Here is a 17,957-nt window from a genome sequence, read left to right on the forward strand (position 1 = left end):
ATTGAATACTTTATACATTTATCTGGCAGTGACTAATACTATTACAAATGGAGCTATTACTGGATACAATCAAGTACTCTATCAATGAGAAATATTAGGTGTCCTTCTATCATGGCCACAGTTCTAATAGAGATGTATTTAGACTATTGTGTTGTAACTGCAGATATTCAAGGTAGTTGTACATGTGGATAATCTGAGAGAGTACAGTAGAAGGGTGGGCCTATTTGGTCAAGTCTCTTGTTGCTTAAGAGAAAAAAAATAGGAAAAATTCCATTAATTCTGTGCAAGTACAATCATGATGGGTTTTGACCTAGTGGTTAGAGCGTTGGACTAGTAACCGGAAGGTTGCAAGTTCAAACCCCCGAGCTGACAAGATACACATTTGTCATTCTGCCCCTGAACAGGCAGTTAACCCACTGTTCCTAGGCCATCATTGAAAATAAGAATTTGTTCTTAACTGACTTGCCTAGTTAAATGAAGGTAAATTAAAATAAAAAAATAAAATGAACATTTGAACATCTTGGCCATGTTCTGTTATAATCTCCACCTGGCACAGCCAGAAGAGGACTGGCCACCCCTCATAGCCTGGTTCCTCTCTAGGTTTCTTCCTAGGTTCTGGCCTTTCCAGGGAGTTTTTCCTAGCCACCGTGCTTCTACACCTGCATTGCTTGCTGTTTGTGGTTTTAGGCTGGGTTTCTGTACAGCACTTTGTGACATCAGTCAGTCTTGGTCAGTTGGTCAGTCAGTCTTTCAGTTCCATCGTTTTTGATTCTGTTGAGTGGGTATAAAGGAGCTTATAATAACTGTTATTTAGAATGTCTTGCAAAATCTTTATTTAGGGATATGACATCTTATTTTGATGGTTATGCTGGCTACATTGAAAATTATATAGTTCTTTCTTCTCTGAGTTCTTGTCGAAGCACATACATATGAGGTGGAGAGAATCAATTCCATTGACATGTTGAAGGGTTAGTCTAGTGATTCACTATTTGTGGACTGAATTTGCCTGTCAGTTGTTTGTTTCCCTTTTTCTCAATTCTGTACTGATCACAGTACAAACCCTGAGTTACTACTAAAACTGCCAACTGCTCCATATTTGTATTACACACACACACACACACACACACACACACACACACACACACACACACACACACACACACACACACACACACACTACGCTATCTCCCACTCTCTGCCTCTCTCGCCTCTCCCTCTCTATCTCACTCTCGAGAGATCTCTGAAGGTGGGGGCATAGAGCAGTACAGCTATTAGCTCCGAGCTGCAGACATCATTCCGAGTAGAGGGCAGACGATTCCATCGTCAGCGCAGGAACAGGGAGCCCTGGCAACAATAAGAGACATACTCTTACCAGACCATTACACCTTACAGTAAGTACTAGCTCAATTCATTTTATACTGCCACTGCCCGATACTGTCGCTGTCTGGTTCTACCTTGTTGTCACTACACTGCTGAGCTGTTGCGGTAGAAAAAATGGCTGGAACTGGAACTAGGAAAGGTAGCTACACGCAAAGAGAGTGCTGGTTTATTTCCAAAAGCTTTGGAAATCTTTACTTCGCACTCTGACCTATTTTTTGTGTGCCCGGAGGATAGAAGGTTGTTTGTGGTTTACAATCATGCACTTGTCATTTCGAAATAAAAATGCAAACTATCTGTTTAGTGCGACATAAGTGAGCGTTGGTTTCGCGGAATTGAAATAGAGCAAGGAGTGTTTTTCACAGGCGGGTTGGTGTGTAGGGCAAGCTCACTAACTGCGCCACTCCACCCAGAAAGATTGTATATTGCATAAAGAATAGTAAGACGCATTTATAGTAGGCTAACCGTCCACTATGAAATGGTTGTGGTACGTGCGTACGTGGCCGTATGTCCACTCCAGCATTTGACAAGGGTTTGATAGCGCGAGACATTTCAGTTTAATTCCATCGCGGAAGTGCTTTTTATTCTTCAAAGACAGTGCAAACCAACGTACCTTACGCCTACTTAATTTAACCGGTACAATTAGAAAAATATATACATCTATATGACATGCCCTTCATTCCGAGGGAGAGTGTAAATGTTACTACGCGGGCTACTGTCGACTTTTCATTGACGCTGGCTGGTTGGTAAAGGACGTTGGGTCCGATGTGTGCGGCTAGTGGTTGCTCGACTGCGCGTGGCGTGATGTCACTCCTAGCTTTGGTGATTATATAACGGGACTGTAGGGATCCCGGGCTGTGATTGCAAGCTATTTATATTCTGTTTACAGTCAGGAATTGCACTATGCATAGTAAGATTTGTAAAGGCTACATAACTGTCCTCCGTATTATTTAGAGGGGATAGATAGCCTACAACAGCTACATTCCTCAATCACTACACAGTTATAACATGGTTACATTGTGTCCAGTATCTGGAAATGGAAGGTGGCCAGACATAACGTGTGTTACAATGTTTCGACATGTTACATCGGCTCATTTAAACACGTTACAGTCACTTTGCCATCCCATTGAAGGGCACCCTTTCTTTAATATTCACCATGACACAGCACACCATGTCTTGATGCTGTTTCTTTATGTAATCAAAGGTGAGAGTTCGTGGAGAGGTTTTGTATATTACCCACAGTTGAACCTGTACGCTGCAGGCCATGGGACATTGCTTGTTTATTTACCCTTTCTTTTTGGTAGTGTAGTTTGAGTTGGGTTCGGTTTGTGTTGGTTGTCTGGCTGCCCAGTGAGTGTGGAACACTTCAAGGCACCACGTGATTATCCTGTATGGTCGTTCTACCAGTTCACTTCACCTGATGGTGGTGAATCTGTCTATAGCACATGTCCATAGAGATATGATATTATTCTATTTCTATAGCACTTGTCACTCTTCTATGTGAATGATGCAGGTCCAGGTAAGAGGTACATTCATTTGTCAAAATATTTTGAGATGTTTATGAATGCATTATATTATATATACATGCATATCTGAATGGTATTGACTATAGGGCCTGGAGTATTTCCTAACCATGTGACCTGACTAGGAAAACCCCTGGCCTCTAGGTATTTACTACAAGTAGATATCATGTAGTCATTTGGCCCGGAAAAACTCCTGTCCTTCCAAGCAAAATAACAGAGAGCAGTAGCTCCATCATTTGAAATGAATTGCCTTTCTAAAAACCTTGCAAAATATTTGTTCCAACTGGAAGCTAATGAACGTGACCCTATCCGTTGTGCAGTGAGCTAATCATGTGACAGTGAATTATGGTGCTGCCATTTCTCCCTGCGCTTCCCTTTGATCCTGTTTGCCACACACACACACACACACACACACACACACACACACACACACACACACACACGCGCGCATGCACACACACTTTACTTACTTTTAAATGCTAATGAGAGACAGTTAGCAGCCAATGTGTCCTAATCACGAGCCATTTTCTCCATCTCAGCTAATTTGTCAGAGTCTCCTGTACGCGCTCATTCACACCAGCACAAACACACCTGCTGCTCCTGTCCTGGCTGGCTGAATCTCTGCAGTGCTCTCAGGGCTTAATTTTCTTTTGCAATCTATCTCATGTTCCTTTACATGCTGACACACACACCCTCTCCAGCATACACATTCACAATACTATGCATGCGTTAAAAAAATAGGAAAAACAAGACAAAATGTGGGCCGGGTTTTGAAGTGCCCCAGTTTACGGAGGAGTTTCCAGGTATTGGCTAGGTAGGCTATCATGGTTGACTGAGGGAGCGATATAAGGTGGGCCACACCTCTATACAAGCAGGAAGGAACGGGCTGTGTGTGTGTGCAAAGCAAGGGGATGAACCCAGTCAATGACCAAGGACTGGCACTCTCTTCAAAATGTGTGTGTGTCTACACAGAAGACGGGCAGTACCCACACACTATCTGGGTTCAGCATTTGCAGCTAGAACAGGGATAGACAGGCCCATCCAGACCCTAGTACTAGCACACTCCCTCAGAGGTGTGTGTGTGCCACGTTGCTCGGCTACTGGATAGCAAATCAATCAAACATTGTGTTTTGTCCCCCCCCCCTCTCTCCTTCTTCTCTTTTATACTGTAGTTTCTTTCACAATGTACCTGCCTTGGTCCTGTGTAGCCTCTTTCTCTGTGGAATCAGATAAAAGGCCTTGGTTGGCTCCGGGTCAGAAGGAGTGCACAATAAAGGGAATTGGGTGCCATTTTTGATGAAGCCCTTGATTCTAACAGTATAGTCCTGTGGATGAAGCCCTTGATTCTAACAGTATAGTCCTGGGGATGAAGCCCTTGATTCTAACAGTATAGTCCTGGGGATGAAGCCCTTGATTCTAACAGTATAGTCCTGGGGATGAAGCCCTTGATTCTAACAGTATAGTCCTGTGGATGAAGCCCTTGATTCTAACAGTATAGTCCTGGGGATGAAGCCCTTGATTCTAACAGTATAGTCCTGGGGATGAAGCCCTTGATTCTAACAGTATAGTCCTGGGGATGAAGCCCTTGATTCTAACAGTATAGTCCTGGGGATGAAGCCCTTGATCAGTATAGTCCTTGGGATGAAGCCCTTGATTCTAACAGTATAGTCCTGGGGATGAAGCCCTTGATTCCAACAGTATAGTCCTGGGGATGAAGCCCTTGATTCTAACAGTATAGTTCTGGGGATGAAGCCCTTGATCAGTATAGTCCTTGGGATGAAGCCCTTGATTCTAACAGTATAGTCCTGGGGATGAAGCCCTTGATTCCAACAGTATAGTCCTGGGGATGAAGCCCTTGATTCTAACAGTATAGTTCTGGGGATGAAGCCCTTGATCAGTATAGTCCTGGGGATGAAGCCCTTGATTCTAACAGTATAGTCCTGGGGATGAAGCCCTTGATTCTAACAGTATAGTCCTGGGGATGAAGCCCTTGATTCTAACAGTATAGTCCTGGGGATGAAGCCCTTGATTCTAACAGTATAGTTCTGGGGATGAAGCCCTTGATCAGTATAGTCCTGGGGATGAAGCCCTTGATTCTAACAGTATAGTCCTGGGGATGAAGCCCTTGATTCTAACAGTATAGTTCTGGGGATGAAGCCCTTGATCAGTATAGTCCTGGGGAAGAAGCCCTTGATTCTAACAGTATAGTCCTGGGGATGAAGCCCTTGATTCTAACAGTATAGTCCTGGGGAAGAAGCCCTTGATTCTAACAGTATAGTCCTGGGGATGAAGCCCTTGATTCTAACAGTATAGTCCTGGGGATGAAGCCCTTGATTCTAACAGTATAGTCCTGGGGATGAAGCCCTTGATTCTAACAGTATAGTCCTGGGGATGAAGCCCTTGATTCTAACAGTATAGTCCTGGCGATGAAGCCCTTGATTCTAACAGTATAGTCCTGGGGATGAAGCCCTTGATTCCAACAGTATAGTCCTGGGGATGAAGCCCTTGATTCTAACAGTATAGTTCTGGGGATGAAGCCCTTGATTCTAACAGTATAGTCCTGGGGATGAAGCCCTTGATTCTAACAGTATAGTCCTGGGGATGAAGCCCTTGATTCTAACAGTATAGTCCTGGGGAAGAAGCCCTTGATTCTAACAGTATAGTCCTGGGGATGAAGCCCTTGATTCTAACAGTATAGTTCTGGGGATGAAGCCCTTGATTCTAACAGTATAGTCCTGGGGATGAAGCCCTTGATTCTAACAGTATAGTCCTGGGGATGAAGCCCTTGATTCTAACAGTATAGTCCTGGGGATGAAGCCCTTGATTCTAACAGTATAGTTCTGGGGATGAAGCCCTTGATTCTAACAGTATAGTCCTCGGGATGAAGCCCTTGATTCTAACAGTATAGTTCTGGGGATGAAGCCCTTGATTCTAACAGTATAGTCCTGGGGATGAAGCCCTTGATTCCAACAGTATAGTTCTGGGGATGAAGCCCTTGATTCTAACAGTATAGTTCTGGGGATGAAGCCCTTGATTCTAACAGTATAGTTCTGGGGATGAAGCCCTTGATTCTAACAGTATAGTTCTGGGGATGAAGCCCTTGATTCTAACAGTATAGTCCTGGGGATGAAGCCCTTGATTCTAACAGTATAGTTCTGGGGATGAAGCCCTTGATTCTAACAGTATAGTCCTGGGGATGAAGCCCTTGATTCTAACAGTATAGTCCTGGGGATGAAGCCCTTGATTCTAACAGTATAGTTCTGGGGATGAAGCCCTTGATTCTAACAGTATAGTCCTGGGGATGAAGCCCTTGATTCTAACAGTATAGTCCTGGGGATGAAGCCCTTGATTCTAACAGTATAGTTCTGGGGATGAAGCCCTTGATCAGTATAGTCCTGGGGAAGAAGCCCTTGATTCTAACAGTATAGTCCTGGGGATGAAGCCCTTGATTCTAACAGTATAGTCCTGGGGATGAAGCCCTTGATTCTAACAGTATAGTCCTGGGGATGAAGCCCTTGATTCTAACAGTATAATCCCGGGGATGGAGGCTAGCCCTGGGGGTAGCCATGTCCTTTTTGATACGAAGCTATGAAACCATACCGAGCCTGTACTGTACTTTACTAAGAGGGGGAGAGGGGGGAGGAGGAGAGAGAGAGGGGAGGAAAGAGGGAGAGAAGGGGAGGAGAGAGAGATTGAAGAAAGAGAGTGAGAGAGGGGAGTAAGGAGGGAGAGAAGGGGAGGAGAGGGAATGAATAAAGAGAGCGAGAGAGAGAGAGAAAGGAAGGAGATAGGAAGAGAGAAAGAGTAAAATTTCAGACCTTTTTTGCTTATCCTTTCATCTAGCTATATTCACCGGGCTGTACTTCAGTGGGCACTGCTTTACAGACAGACCAACATGCTTTTTTAATGCAGCAGTTGAGAGCTTTTTTCCATTTTGAAAGCAGATAAAACATTCCTCTCTCTGCTCTCAGCATACAGGCACACACACACACACACACACACACACACACACACACACACACACACACACACACACACACACGGACATTAGATTCCTCCCAGGAGGAAAGGTCAGTATCTCCAGTAGGCTTGATGAGGCAAAGACACACACACACACACACACACACACACACACACACACACACACACACACACACACACACACACACACACACACACACACACACACACACACACACACACACACACACACACACACACACACACACACACACACACACACACACACACTCATTTGAGGTTGCAGTGATGCCTTTATGAGATGATTGAATTAAAAGCTCTTGTTTTCAGCCAGTAGGACTGGAGGGACATTATGTCCAAGGTAACCAGTCTTATTTTTCTTAAAACTGCATTGTTGGTTAAGGGCTTGTAAGGTCTAAACCGATTTATTTGGCGCATGGGATTTGATTTGTAATGCCACATGAAAATAACTTGCATTCAAACTACAGTAGAATACGGCTACTGATTGTGAACCTGTCCTTCTCCATGTCTTTGTATGGTAACATACCGCAGATCCAGACTGGTAATTCCACTCTTTCATTGATTTAGGTACTTTAGTCTGGTAAGGCTACATTACAACCCTGTGTCTTTAAAGCTATCCACCTTTTAATGCATGTTATACAAAACATCATTTTTGATTATCTGTGATTATTCTGTGTGAGATACGTTCTGCATTAGGACCCCTTTCATTCATTGGCTTCACTGATCTGCCTGCCCACACACAAACCTGTCATCAATGGGGTATAGAGAATCAATGGGGTGTAGAGAATCAATGGGCAGAATCCTGAATGGCTCAGCGTTACTGTGAATGGGTTGGCAGGGGAGTGACACTGACTGGGAAGCTGCCTGTGTCACACTGCTGGATCAATGAGCCCCAGCATGCTTCAATGACCATGTGCAAACTTTGGGGAAACTGTGTTGTAGAGTTCACTGTGAGGAAAGATCCATAATGGCAGTATAGTTTCCTAGAGGGAATGCCCAGGGGAGTGACATGCAGGGTATCCTCATCTGGCTTATCAATATTATGGTGAAGCTGTAGTAGGAGCAAAGTCCACTGGAATGGTTGCCATTCGACTCAGCTCACATTTGTTGAGTACTCCACCCATGGGCTGTTAGAAGTGAGTAGGCTACAAATGCGTAGTTAGTTACTCAGTGTTAATAATAGTGACAGCAATACTGTAGCTTACCAGCCGCTGCAACAACCTTGAACATGCCTGGGCTTGGTCCTTTTAGTAACCTCATCTCAGAGAATCATTGGCTCCAATATCAAACCATTTGCAGAGAGGGAGAGAGAGAGAGGGGGGCGGGAGGGGTGGAGAGGGAGAGGGGGAGGGAGAGAGCAAAAAGAGAGAGAGACAGCAGCACCCAGATCTTCTGCACAGATTCTGACAGACGTTGGCCCTGACAGACCTGGGCCCTGACAGACCTGGGCCCTGACAGACCTGGGCCCTGACAGTCCTGGGCCTTGACAGACCTGGGCCCTGACAGACCTGGGCCTTGACAGTGAATCTCAGTGAGTCAAAAATAATGGTGTTCCAAAAAAGGTAATTACTTGACACATTGGAAAGAATTGACAAAAAACAGAGCAAACTAGAATTCTATTTGGCCTTAAACAGAGAGTAAACAGTGGCAGATTACCTGACCACTGTGACTGACCCAAACGTAAGGAAATAGTTGACTATGTACAGACTCAGTGAGGATAGCCTTGCTATTGAGAAAGGCCGCCGAAGGCAGACCTGGCTCTCAAGAGAAGACAGGCTATGTGCTCACTGCCCACAAAATGAGGTGGAAACTGACCTACTGCCAAATGTATGACCATATCAGAGACACATATTTCCCTCAGATTACACTGACCGACAAAGAATTTTGTTAAACTCCCATATCTATTGGGTGAAATACCACAGTGTGTCACGTTCTGACCTTAGTTCCTTTATTATGTCTTTGTGTTAGTTTGGTCAGGGCGTGAGTTGGGGTGGGTAGTCTATGTTCTTTTTTCTATGTGGTTATATTTCTATGTGTTTGGCCTGGTATGGTTCTCAATCAGAGGCAGGTGTCGTTCTCTATATAGACATAATATGACATTTGAAATGTCTTTATTCTTTTGGAACTTTTGTGAGTATAATGTGTATAATGTTTTTTTTGCTTATGTTTATTATCTATTTCACTTGCTTTGGCAATGTAAACATATGTTTCCCATGCCAATAAAACCCCTTAAATCGTATATGGACATTTAATTGAAAGCAAGAGAGACAGAGCGAGAGAGTGAGAGAGCAAGAGAGAGAGAGAGGGAGAGAGAGAGAGAGAGAGAGAGAGAGAGGGAGAGAGAGAGAGAGAGTAGGGAGAGAGTGAGAGAGCGAAAGAGAGAGAGAGAGCAACAGACATAGAGAGCAAGAGAGAGAGAGCGAGAGGGAGAGGGAGAGGGAAGGAGAGAGTGAGAGAGCAAGAGAGAGAGAGAGAGGGAGGGAGAGAGTGAGAGAGCAAGAGACAGAGGGAGAGGGAAGGAGAGAGTGAGAGAGCAAGACAGAGGGAGAGGGAAGGAGAGAGTGAGAGAGCAAGAGAGAGGGAGAGGAGAGAGGAGAGGGAGAGAGAGAGAGAGGGAGGGAGAGAGAGAGAGAGGGAGGGAGAGAGAGAGAAGGAGAGAGAGAGTGAGAGAGCGAAAGAGAGAGAAAGCGAGAGAGAGCAACAGACAGAGAGAGCGAGAGGGAGAGAGAGCAAGAGAGAGCACGAGAGAGAGAGAGAGAGAGAGAGAGAGAGAGGGAAGAGGGAGAGAGAGAGTGAGACAGTACCACATTATGTGATCTTTAAGTTAAACTACAGACGTGAGCTTTAAATGACATCTGAAATGTAATGTTAATCTGAATCTCTCCCTTTCATCCCTGTACCTTGATTTATATTTGATAATGTTCCCACTGTAGCATGATTAAGTGGGAGATGTTGACAACAGTAGTAACATTAGGCTTCGAGAGGCTGTAGCTCCTTTATCTAATAAGTGAGCTACACATGTATACTGTACACACACACACACACACACACACACACACACACACACACAAACACATGCAGAGAGAGAGAGAGAACAACTGAGCGATCTGACTGCCCTCCTATTTTTAGCCCACTGTCTCGACATCAAAGCCTTGCTTTATGGTTGATCTTCTCCCTTCGAATAGTATTGCTTTGCTTATAGGAACAATGGTCCAGCCTTTTCCTCCTCTCTCTGTCTAACGCTTGTGTAATGGGACTTGACTGTATCTGTATATGGGACTTGACTGTATCTCTGACTGTAAAGTGTATTTCACTTTGGGAAAGGAGGTAGTGAGACTGCTCTTTGTTGTTGATATTATGGATTAGGTGTAAAGTCATTAAAGCATGAAGGGAAAGAAGCACACCAGGCTTGAGGCATTTTAGTTTGCATAACACAATAGAGCTACTTTGTATCTAGTTTCCCCAATGGTTCATCCTCAGTCAACTAGCCGTAACCTTGCATTAATGTCGATGTTCTGTGACATAATGATATATGACATAAAACACTGTCACAGACAGATAGCACATTAGCTTTGGCTGAATTGTCATATTGTAGCCACTGTCGTCTCTGCAAGGTCTTGAACAGGATAAACAGAAGGTCTCTGGGGCCATTGAGCTGGTGCTCTGGATGCATTGGACAGATAAGTTGGACCCATAAAGAGCTGCATCCATCATTTCCCCTCCTGTACTGTCCCTCCTACCTGCCACAACACACACACACACACACACACACACACACACACACACACACACACACACACACACACACACACACACACACACACACACACACACACACACACACACACACACACACACACACACACGTACCGTAGCCTGTCCTCACCAGGATTAGATATCGTAGATATTGTCTTAGATACAGTCTTATCAGGGGCAGGATAACTGGTTGTTTTGTACACTGACTGGCAGACACCTTGTGGGGCTGTGACAACATGGCAAGCACAATAAACTGTCTGGGACATGCAGAGAGAGGGGACGGGGGAGAGGAGGAGGGGAGAAGAAGGGGAAGGAGAGTAGGACAGCGAGAATGAGAAAAGGTAGAAGGAGGAGAAGACAGTGTAGGATCAAGAAGAAGACAGAAAGGTGAAAGGAGGAGAAGAGGAAGAAAGAGAGGAGGGATGTGCAGTGCCTGTGATGTCATCAAGCAGAGGAATGCTTTCTCACAGGGGTGGACCCCCAGAGGGCACATGGACAGGACCAAGTGTTCACGCCCACCTGCCTTCACACACACCACACACGCAAGCACACGCACACGCAAACACACACACACACATACACACACACAAACAAACGGATGGAAATGGGTGGCATAGAGGGAGCCCTGGCCCCTGTCAAGCGGGTCCGATAGGACCTAGGGGGTATCAACAATGATTCCCGCTCGGAGGATATGCATCGAGAAAGGAATTCAATAACAGGAAAACGGACCTGATACAAACAATCCATGGAATACTGAAACCCACCCTGGCCGATGTTATGTTTGGCACCATACGACCCCTTCTTCTATCACCTGCTCTTCATGATGTTAGGTGTACTGGACTCCACGGTAGTGTTACTACACGTTGTTGTTGTCGGTTGTCATACTTTTACTGGCTGATGGTGTGTCATATGGAAAGAAGTTTCTGTGCGCCTGCGAGTGTGTGTACGTGTGTGCAGGGCTGTGTGTGTGTGTGTGTGTGTGTGTGTAACTTTACCACAGCCACTACTCAAAGCAGTATTAGCCGGTCTGAAGTCATTTCCTTAGGCTGAGTTCTGAACAGCTAGATGGCTGACTGCCTGGTTTTTAATTTGGCTGCTGCTGTGTGGTTTTGACAATGGAAGAGTCACTTTGGAAATGACAGGCACTGGCAGTCGGTTTAGTAAAACACTAGTTGTGTAGATAAGACATGAGCTATGGAGAGACTGGCTGTCCCATTTCTGTCTCGTCTCCTGAACTTGCACTCCTCACGAGTGTTGTCATTGAAACTAGCTATCTAGGAGGGCCAGTTTGGGAGAGTGGCACTCAACTGAGCTATCCAGCGAAAGTCATTTCACTAAAAGATCTCTCAGAGAGCTTCTCTAGTGACCTAATGCTGCAAGACAGGCATACCTCTATATCCCCCCCCCCACTAGTCACTCCTCTCTATATCCCCCTTTCTTCTCCCCCCCCACTAGTCACTCCTCTCTATATCCCCCTTCACTCTTCTATATCCCCCCCCCTCCACTAGTCACTCCTCTCTATATCCCCCCACTTCACTCTTCTATATTCCCCCCCCCCCACTAGTCACTCCTCTCTATATCCCCCTTTCTTCCCCCCCACACTAGTCACTCCTCTCTATATCCCCCTTTCTTCCCCCCCAACTAGTCACTCCTCTCTATATCCCCCCCCCCCACTAGTCACTCCTCTCTATATCCCCCTTTCTTCCCCCCCCCCACTTCACTCCTTCTATCCCCCTTCTTTCCCCCCCCCCCACTAGTCACTCCTCTCTATATCCCCCTTTCTTCTCCCCCCCACTAGTCACTCCTCTCTATATCCCCCTTTCTTCTCTCTATATCCCCCCCACTAGTCACTCCTCTCTATATCCCCCCCCCCCCCAACTAGTCACTCCTCTCTATATCCCCCCCCCCAACTTTCTTCTATATCCCCCTTTCTTCTATCCCCCCCCCCCCACTAGTCACTCCTCTCTATATCCCCCACTCCTCCCCCCCCCAACTAGTCACTCCTCTCTATATCCCCCTTTCTTCTCCCCCCACTAGTCACTCCTCTCTATATCCCCCTTTCTTCACTTTCTATCCCCCTTTCCCCCCCCACGAGTCACTCCTCTCCCCCTATATCCCCCTCTATATCCCCCTTTCTTCCCCCCCCCACTAGTCACTCCTCTCTATATCCCCCTTTCTTCTTCACTCCTCTCTATATCCCCCTTTCTTCTCCCCCCATCCTCCTCTCTATATCCCCCTTTCTTCTACCCCCACTAGTCACTCCCCCTCTCTATATCCCCCTCCCCCCCCCCACTAGTCACTCCTCTCTATATCCCCCTTTCTTCTCCCCCCACTAGTCACTCCTCTCTATATCCCCCTTTCTTCTTTCTCCCCCTCTATATCCCCCTTTCTTCTATCCCCCCACTAGTCACTCCTCTCTATATCCCCCTTTCTTCTATCCCCCCACTAGTCACTCCTCTCTATATCCCCCTTTCTTCTCCCCCTCCCCCACTAGTCACTCCTCTCTATATCCCCCTTTCTTCTTCCCCCCACTAGTCACTCCTCTCTATATCCCCACTAGTCACTCCTCTCTATATCCCCCTTTCTTCTCCCCTCCCCACTAGTCACTCCTCTCTATATCCCCCTTTCTTCTCCCCCCCCCACTAGTCACTCCTCTCTATATCCCCCTTTCTTCTCCCCCCCACTAGTCACTCCTCTCTATATCCCCCTTTCTTCTCCCCCCACTAGTCACTCCTCTCTATATCCCCCTCCTTCTCCCCTCCCCCACTAGTCACTCCTCTCTATATCCCCCTTTCTTCTTTCCCCCCCCCACTAGTCACTCCTCTCTATATCCCCCTTTCTTCTCTAGTCACTCCCCCCCACTTCCCCCCCACTAGTCACTCCTCTCTATATCCCCCTTTCTTCTTTCCCCCCCCACTAGTCACTCCTCTCTATATCCCCCTTTTTTCTTTCCCCCCCCCCACTAGTCACTCCTCTCTATATCCCCCTTTCTTCTTCTATCCCCCCTCTATATCCCCTTTCTTCCCCCCCCACTAGTCACTCTATATCCCCCTTTCTTTCTTTCTCCCCCCACTAGTCACTCCTTCTATCCCCTCCCCCCCCACTAGTCACTCCTCTCCCCCCTTCCCCCCCCCCACTATATCCCCCTTCTTTCTTCCCCCCCACTAGTCACTCCTCTCTATATCCCCCTTTCTTCTTTCTCCCCCCCACTAGTCACTCCTCTCTATATCCCCCTTTCTTCTCCCCCCACTAGTCACTCCTCTCTATATCCCCCTTATCCTCCCCCCACTAGTCACTCCTCTCTATATCCCCCTTTCCCCCCACTAGTCACTCCTCTATATCCCCCCACTAGTCACTCCTCTCTATATCCCCCTTTCTTCTCCCCCCACTAGTATCCCCCCCCCTTTCTTCTCCCCCCACTACCTCCTCTCTAGTCACTCCTCTCTATATCCCCCTCCCCCCCCCACTAGTCACTCCTCTCTATATCCCCCTTTCCCCCCCCCACTAGTCACTCCTCTCTATATCCCCCTTTCTTCTCCCCCTCCCCTCTCTAGTCACTCCTCTCTATATCCCCCTCCCCCCAACTAGTCACTTCTCTCTATATCCCCCTTTCTTCTATCCCCCCACTAGTCACTCCTCTCTATATCCCCTTTCTTCTCCCCCCACTAGTCACTCCTCTCTATATCCCCCTTTCTTCTCCCCCCACCCCCACTAGTCACTCCTCTCTTCTATCCCCCTTCACTCTTCTATATCCCCCTCCCCCCCCACTAGTCACTCCTCTCTATATCCCCCTTTCTTCTCCCCCCCCCACTAGTCACTCCTCTCTATACCCCCTTTCTTATTTCTTCACCCCCACTAGTCACTCTTCTCTATATCCCCCCCCCACTAGTTTCTTCCCCCTTTCTTCCCCCCCCCCACTAGTCACTCCTCTCTATATCCCCCTTTCTTCTCCCCCCCCCCACTAGTCACTCCTCTCTATATCCCCCCCCCCACTTCACTCCCCCCCCCTTTCTTCTCACTCCTCTCTATATCCCCCTTTCTTCTTTCTCCCCCCACTAGTCACTCCTCCACTAGTCACTCCTCTCTATATCCCCCTTCCCCCCCCACTAGCCACTCCTCTCTATATCCCCACTTTTTCTATATCTTTCTCCCCCCACTCTCTAGTCCCCCTCCTCTCCATATCCCCTTTCTTCTTCCCCCCCCACTAGTCACTCCTCTCTATATCCCCTTTCCCCTTCTTTCTTCCCCCCACTAGTCACTCCTCTCTATATCCCCCTTTCTTCTTTCTTCCCCCCACTAGTCACTCCTCTCTATATCCCCCTTTCTTCTTTCTTCCTCCCCCACTAGTCACTCCTCTCTATACCCCCCCCCCACTAGTCACTCCTCTCTATATCCCCTTTCTTTTCTTCCACTCAGTCACTCCACAAGAAGTCTATATCTGGAGGCCCAGCCAAAGGTACAAATATAGGAACTATGAATCACATAGGCATTGTTCAAGATGCATTGGCAATGGTCTGTCTTCACTGTGTTGGCATTGGTCAGTACACTCTTAGAAAAAAAAGTGCTATCTAGAACCTAAAAGGGTTCTTCGCCTGTCCCCATTGGAGAACCCTTTGAAGAACCCTTTTGGGTTGCATGTAGAACCTTTTCCACAGAGGGTTCTGCATGGAACCCCAAGGATTTCTACCAGAAAGCAAAAAGGGTTCTACCTGGAATCTTAAAGAGTTCTCCTATGTGGACAGCCGAAGAACCCTTATGTAATACTGTACTGTCTGTCTTCACTGTATTGACATTGGCCTGTCTTCACTGTATTGACATTGGCCTGTACTCACTGTATTGGCATTGGTCTGTCTTCACTGTATTGGCATTGGTCTGTCTTCACTGTATTGGCATTAGTCTGTCTTCACTGTATTGGCATTGGTCTGTCTTCACTGTATTGACATTGGTCTGTCTTCACTGTATTGGCATTAGTCTGTCTTCACTGTATTGACATTGGCCTGTCTTCACTGTATTGGCATTGGCCTGTACTCACTGTATTGACATTGGCCTGTCTTCACTGTATTGACATTGGCCTGTCTTCACTGTATTGACATTGGCCTGTACTCACTGTATTGATATTGGCCTGTCTTCACTGTATTGACATTGGCCTGTCTTCACTGTATTGATATTGGCCTGTCTTCACTGTATTGATATTGGCCTGTCTTCACTGTATTGACATTGGCCTGTCTTCACTGTATTGACATTGGCCTGTACTCACTGTATTGATATTGGCCTGTCTTCACTGTATTGACATTGGCCTGTCTTCACTGTATTGGCATTAGTCTGTCTTCACTGTATTGACATTGGCCTGTCTTCACTGTATTGACATTGGCCTGTGCTCACTGTATTGACATTGGCCTGTCTTCACTGTATTGACATTGGCCTGTCTTCACTGTATTGGCATTAGTCTGTCTTCACTGTATTGACATTGGCCTGTCTTCACTGTATTGACATAGGCCTGTCTTCACTGTATTGACATTGGTCTGTCTTCACTGTATTGATATTGGCCTGTCTTCACTGTATTGATATTGGCCTGTCTTCACTGTATTGATATTGGCCTGTCTTCACTGTATTGATATTGGCCTGTCTTCACTGTATTGGCATTGGCCTGTCTTCACTGTATTGGCATTAGTCTGTCTTCACTGTATTGACATAGGCCTGTCTTCACTGTATTGACATTGGTCTGTCTTCACTGTATTGACATAGGCCTGTCTTCACTGTATTGGCATTAGTCTGTCTTCACTGTATTGACATTGGCCTGTCTTCACTGTATTGACATAGGCCTGTCTTCACTGTATTGACATTGGCCTGTCTTCACTGTATTGACATTGGCCTGTCTTCACTGTATTGACATTGGTCTGTCTTCACTGTATTGACATTGGCCTGTCTTCACTGTATTGACATAGGCCTGTCTTCACTGTATTGGCATTAGTCTGTCTTCACTGTATTGACATTGGCCTGTCTTCACTGTATTGACATTGGTCTGTCTTCACTGTATTGATATTGGCCTGTCTTCACTGTATTGATATTGGCCTGTCTTCACTGTATTGATATTGGCCTGTCTTCACTGTATTGACATTGGCCTGTCTTCACTGTATTGGCATTGGCCTGTCTTCACTGTATTGGCATTAGTCTGTCTTCACTGTATTGACATTGGCCTGTCTTCACTGTATTGACATTGGCCTGTACTCACTGTATTGACATTGGCCTGTCTTCACTGTATTGACATTGGCCTGTACTCACTGTATTGATATTGGCCTGTCTTCACTGTATTGACATTGGCCTGTCTTCACTGTATTGACATAGGCCTGTCTTCACTGTATTGGCATTAGTCTGTCTTCACTGTATTGACATAGGCCTGTCTTCACTGTATTGACATAGGCCTGTCTTCACTGTATTGGCATTAGTCTGTCTTCACTGTATTGACATAGGCCTGTCTTCACTGTATTGACATTGGCCTGTCTTCACTGTATTGACATTGGTCTGTCTTCACTGTATTGGCATTGGTCTGTCTTCACTGTATTGACATTGGTCTGTCTTCACTGTATTGACATTGGTCTGTCTTCACTGTATTGACATTGGTCTGTCTTCACTGTATTGACATTGGCCTGTACTCACTGTATTGGCATTGGCCTGTACTCACTGTATTGACATTGGCCTGTCTTCACTGTATTGACATTGGCCTGTCTTCACTGTATTGACATTGGCCTGTACTCACTGTATTGATATTGGCCTGTCTTCACTGTATTGATATTGGCCTGTCTTCACTGTATTGATATTGGCCTGTCTTCACTGTATTGATATTGGCCTGTCTTCACTGTATTGGCATTGGCCTGTACTCACTGTATTGACATTGGCCTGTCTTCACTGTATTGACATTGGCCTGTACTCACTGTATTGATATTGGCCTGTCTTCACTGTATTGACATTGGCCTGTCTTCACTGTATTGACATTGGCCTGTACTCACTGTATTGATTTTGGCCTGTCTTCACTGTATTGATATTGGCCTTTCTTCACTGTATTGATATTGGCCTGTACTCACTGTATTGATATTGGTCTGTCTTCACTGTATTGATATTGGCCTGTCTTCACTGTATTGATATTGGCCTGTACTCACTGTATTGATATTGGTCTGTCTTCACTGTATTGACATTGGCCTGTACTCACTGTATTGACATTGGCCTGTCTTCACTGTATTGATATTGGTCTGTCTTCACTGTATTGACATTGGCCTGTCTTCACTGTATTGATATTGGCCT

The 17,957-nt window shown here is 46.1% G+C and overlaps 1 pseudogene; it reads left to right on the plus strand.

The window, feature by feature from the left end:
- The first annotated feature begins 1,231 nt into the window (after window positions 1-1,231).
- LOC135551912 (ataxin-1-like) overlaps window positions 1,232-17,957 on the plus strand; it is a 211,189-nt pseudogene continuing 194,463 nt past the window's right edge.

Source organism: Oncorhynchus masou, chromosome 13, assembly GCF_036934945.1.
Source record: "Oncorhynchus masou masou isolate Uvic2021 chromosome 13, UVic_Omas_1.1, whole genome shotgun sequence".
NCBI classification, from domain to species: domain Eukaryota; kingdom Metazoa; phylum Chordata; class Actinopteri; order Salmoniformes; family Salmonidae; genus Oncorhynchus; species Oncorhynchus masou.